Source organism: Haliotis rubra, unplaced genomic scaffold (genome assembly GCF_003918875.1).
Source record: "Haliotis rubra isolate DU_JTF1 unplaced genomic scaffold, ASM391887v1 Scf1, whole genome shotgun sequence".
Lineage (NCBI taxonomy): Eukaryota > Metazoa > Mollusca > Gastropoda > Lepetellida > Haliotidae > Haliotis > Haliotis rubra.
In genome coordinates this window covers 9624532-9630324 of record NW_025764891.1, presented here as the reverse complement: position 1 = coordinate 9630324, position 5793 = coordinate 9624532, and positions in this window count along the sequence as shown.

Sequence of the window (5793 nt, the reverse complement as noted above, 5' to 3'; positions counted from 1 at the left end):
TTCAGTACGTCCATCTTCTGATACCTCTCCCTTTGCTGTAGGTAAACACGATATTTTGCAGTTATGGCAATTATTGTACTTTGTTAAACGTCAGTACATATCTAATGTAAGGTTGCTTACCTTAATCAATTGAATTATCTCCCTTATAAAATATTTGTTGGGGTTTTACAAATGGGGAGCTAATTATGTTGATTATCTTTATGGTATTTATAGAAATTATATATTTGTATTTGATATCATACAGATTACAGTTTTCACGAATGTTATATTGTCATTTATATGTGCTTACACTGTTACTATGGACAATCATGTGAAAATATTCTATATTTATACCTATTTGCCTGCAAGGTATGCTTAATCCGTCCATCAGTCAAACATTATACAGATTTGAGCTTATAACTGTACTGCCTACATTCATTCATTCATGTTGATATAATACAAACAAATATTTATAAAATGTCCAATATATCTAGACTATGATGTTCCTAATGTTGATTATTTTTAAGACAGTTTTGTACCAGCTGTCTTGTGAGACATAAACATCATGCTGTAGTCACACAAATGTTTTATCAAATGTTTTAAAAGTAACAACAGCCTTATTTATTATGCCATTTCTTTTGTTTTAAGGTTTGAGTTAAAATTGATTAACAAAGTTTGCAACTGTAATGTTAGAAAATGCCTGTCCTATGCTGGTGTTTACTCAAGGGACTTAAACATGGAAAGGTTGCAAGGAGATTTTTAAATAAGTAAGTTATTACAAGGATGAATGGAATAAAATATTCATTTGAATAGATGAACTAAGTTTGAAATGTGTTACTGATCAAATGGAGGAACTTTGAATGAAATGAGTTATTAATCAAATGGATGAACTAAGATCAGATCTACCACTACACATAGTGCGTAGAGTAGCATGCACTGAGATCAGATGAGATTGTACTTACTGAGAGTTGGAAAATGGATAAACATAACCAAATTTGACAACTGTTCTTCCAATTTTCAATTTCATAAAATAAAAGTCAAACTCGGTATTCTTTATTTCACCACCACCACCACCCCCACCCACACACACTTATACATCAGTTCCTTATACAAGCTTTTATTTGCATGGCTAGATACTTGTGTATTTAAATGAACTGAGAATGATTGAGGTGTCTCTTACTTTTTTCTTCCTTTTATTTCTGTTCACTATTTTCTGGTTTCATTCTTGTGTGTATTTTTCGTTTAGTTTCCTTGTAAAGTGGTTTGTCAATTATTACAAATATTCTTAGGTTTTAGTAAACTTAAACAGTATTGTGATATATAAAATGTTGTCATTTAGTTGATAAATCATTAAATTCTATCTTGTTTTGTTATTGCCTTCTTTAACCTGAAAAAGAGACATTACTGTTTATTGATCATGAAGATATGGTGTCTTTCACCAATGTCCTTTTTTCAGCTTGCCTTGATTTCATCAAGATGTCAAGCAAGGTCTTCTTTGGTCCTGTGGGGAAGCCTATTGGTTAAAGCGTTCGCTCATCACACTGAAGACCTGGGTTTGATTCCCCACATAGGCACAATGTGTGAAGCCCATTTCTGGTGTCCTCCGCCTTGATATTGCTGGAATATTGCTAAAAGTGGCGTAAAACTAAACTCACTCACTCATTCTTTAGTGTGCAGTCCATCTGTCTCTCAGCACTGAACTTAAAGGGCACGCAAACTGAAATAAGGGATTGTGATTTTGTTCATATCTTGCTTTCCAGATACATCAGTCAATATGCACGAGAGCCAGATATATTTGTTGAAAGTTCTTTAATGTCAAAATGAAAGTGTTGAAATCACAAGTTCTGCAGTCGCCTTCCAAAACAAACATTTTTGAGGTTGTGACCTAAAGCTACTGGCACAGTATCCTGTTTGGGAACATTTCCAATGAACTGAACATTGACCACTTGCACAAAGCAGTCTAATCCTGCGTGAATAACTGCAGCACAATCAACCACTTGGCAACTCAAGCCTCAGGAATTGAGTGAGTGAGTTTGGTTTTACACACGCTTTTAGCGATATTCCAGCAATAGCATGGCGGGGGACACCAGAAATGGGCTTCATGCATCATAACCTTGTGGGGAATCAAACCCGGGTCTTCGGCTTGACGAGTGAACGCTTTAACCACTTGGCTACCCCACTGCCCTGTCAGGAAGTAAACACAAACACAAGTAAATAGTAAACAATTTATTGCTCATGTATGCCAAGATACACGTCCAAATGTATCACAATAAAACATGATCACATGGTGTACAAGAGGAAAACAAGAGGCACTTTAATCTGTACCAGAAGAGGAGGTGCATGAGTGAACAGTTATAGGAAATGCTGACATGTATGCAACATACAACTGCATGAACTGTGGTAATCTATACGCTACTGTTATGACAGGGAAATAAACTGTTGGATAGAATATTAATCTATAAATCTATTAAAGGACTGATGATTTATTAAAGGGTGGACGTGATGGTGGGATTCTTTTAAAGACTGCGTCAATTTTTGCTTACAATATCTCCCCTGCCACCTTCAATATATTCCACATTCATTTCTCTCTTTCCAACGCTCCCCTCCGAAGTTGTTATTAATTTTGGTGACCCTGTGTTATTTTTTCATGACACTCCCAATAATGATTGATCAGTCCCTAAATGTAAATATAGTAACAAGTACATTTTGAATAAATTTCTGGACAATATTCTACATAGATAATATCAATTTTTGTCTGAAGGTGTAGAGGACACATGACTAATGATGTGAATATACTCATGGGAATAAGAAAGGGAACAAGATGCATTTATCTGATATGTACTGTCAATATTACTAAAGTTTTTACCAATTCTGTCATGCAAAAGATACTAACAATCTATGATATTATTTAGTCCTTAAGGAAAATAATTATGTCAATGCAACATTATATCTATTTCTGCACTATTTGTACAATATAATGTGTTATAATGTTTCCTGTCGGAATACATATCGTCATGAACTTTGAGCGGTTCTGTACATGTCAGCCTGATGTAGATGGAAACCCACAAGTGATATACATCTTAGCTCTTAACCACTGCGGTGAAACCAATAAGCAAAGACATTCAGCTGGGACTGAATGATCAGAGGATTCTGGCACAAGTAAGGGACACAACTCTGCACAGCCAGTTGCAGCACCTCAGAAGACTGGGCCACATATACCTCCCTTTATGAAAAATAAAAGAAATTAACAAATGTTGATATTTTACAGATATGCCCTTAAGGCTGGAAAAGGAATATAATATTTGTGACATTCAAAGTATTTTTAAATGTATTTTGACTGAACAGGTACAAGACGTGGAATGTGATCACTCACAGAACTATATACACAAAAATCAATTCAGAAACAGAAACCAATTTCAAGGCATATTCAAACATAATTAGTTCCTAAATGTATAACCAAGTACTTGGGTTAATACGGAAATCAGTTTGGATTTGACTCATCTCTTACTTGTAAGATCATAAATGTATGGTGAGTGAGTTGGGTAATATGCCAATTATCAATATTATCAATTATCAACCTCAGACCCAAGGGGTATCCCCGGCCTTCAGCCACTAAGCTACCCAACATCCTCATTAAAATGCAAAGAAACTTCTCATAATTTTACAATCACAGCAAGATGGTAAAATGTGTTTCGAGTATTGTCAGTTTAATGCTATTGGCTGACTTGACCATAACATCCTTGTTGTAATACTGAAAGGTGTTTTAATTTTTTTTACAGTAATGATGATGATGATGATGAGTGATGTAATAGTGTGATGATGTTTGTCTACAAACAAATCTGAAACAAAACCAGAATAGTAGATAATAGTCCTAGATATTTAGACAATGCTAAGATGAGTGGATTCACTCCTGGTGCACAATCAGCAGGTCCACATTTTTACTTTTGACTTTTGAGCCCAACTTACACCACATGTTTTAGCTAAAATATATGGAGAAAATTAATGAATAATATTAATTCCACTTAAAACACTATTTAAGTCATATGATCTGAGAAATTAGCCTGAAGTGATAATCACTATTAGTATGGTGCAGACAAACCTAGAAATGTTACCAGGCGAAATCTGGGATTTGAACCCAAGATTACCTGTGGGATGCAACTCTGTAAAGTGCAGAATTGTGCTTCCAATGTCTGTGCCAACCATTCTCTCAATGTTTACAGGAGGTATATAAGAGCTTAAGAGAAACAAACACAGAAAACCTGTATTCATCAGACAAACTACCTAACTGGAAAGCACATTAAACGATGTTTTACATTGAAAGCATTGAAATATCATTATTCATTATTCAAATATAATGCTGTAAAAATGTTTCGTTTTTAAAATTAAAATATGTTAAAATGTTGTGTTTTTAAACAATTGCTCATAATACTAAAAATGTATCACAAAAAGCTATTTTGGCTACAGTTGGCTCGAGGCCCTGCATGCTAATAATTCTATACTAAACAGTTAGACTACAATGAAACCATATTAACAGGGCTGTAAGGGTCACAGACAATACACCTCACATTTGTTTCATTTATGACAAGGGGATATTGTTTCATTTTACTTGTTTAACACCACAGGCAGCAATATTCCAACTCTGTGATAGTGATCTGTAAATATCAAGTCTGGACCAAACAATCCTGTGATTGACATGACAAGCATTGATCTTCACATCCATGATAAGAAGACATGGATCAACCATGTCATCCACTCTGACAATCTTGTCCTCTCATTTGGGGCAGTGGGGTAGCCAAGTGGTAAATGTAATCGCTCGTCACACCAATTCAGTTCCTCACATGGGTACAATGTGTGAAGTCCATTTCTGTTCCCCGCTGTGATATTGCTGGAATATTGCCAAAAGCAGCATAAAACCATACTCGCTATTAGAAATATTCCAAATATAACTGCCAGGGACACCAGAAATGGGCTTCAAACATTATACCTTTGTGGGGAATCAAACCCGAGTGTGACAAGCGAATAAGGCTCCTCAACCACCCTGCCAATATGATGCTGATAATGCCACATTAATGCTGAAGATTCACAAAGACCATATTTTTTGCAGCATCTACCAAGTATATCATGTGGTTGTCCTCATAACAGTTATGTTCGTCACGCCGAAGACCCGGGTTCGATTCCCCACATGGGTACAATATGTGAAGCCCATTTCTGGTGTCCCCCGCCGTGATATAGCTGGAATATTGCTAAAAGCAGCGTAAAACTAAACTCACTCACTCACTCATAACAGTTAACAGGTTTCAGTGTAGCTTTCCCATTCTAAATGCATGATATAGTTCAACAATAATCCTGAAACTAGGATACATGAATGTTCATAAACTAACAACTAGGAAACAACCTGTTTCCAACATTGGCAAAAGGAAATCTAGATTGATAAGCAGCATTAACACAAAGGCCACTTTCTGAAACATCCTGGCTAATCCTTTCCAATACAAAGTGCACGGACTAGAATTTACCTTAAGCATATTCTGTGACAAGGGTTAGGCAGGGCTGTTGACAATGTTGACAAATTCACTGTTTGTTTTTTGTTTGATGTTTTACACCACAGTTAACATTCCAGCTGCATCATGGCAGCCTGTTCATTTTGGGTCAGACAAGCCAGTGATTCAATTCCACTTCATCAGACAACCAGTGATTCAATTCCACTCCATCAAGCATGATGTCACACAATGAACAAATTTGCCTGGCACGATGACACACGGTCAACCGTCTGACCCTATTTATTAAGTTACCTGTAATGACAAACACAGGTGACTT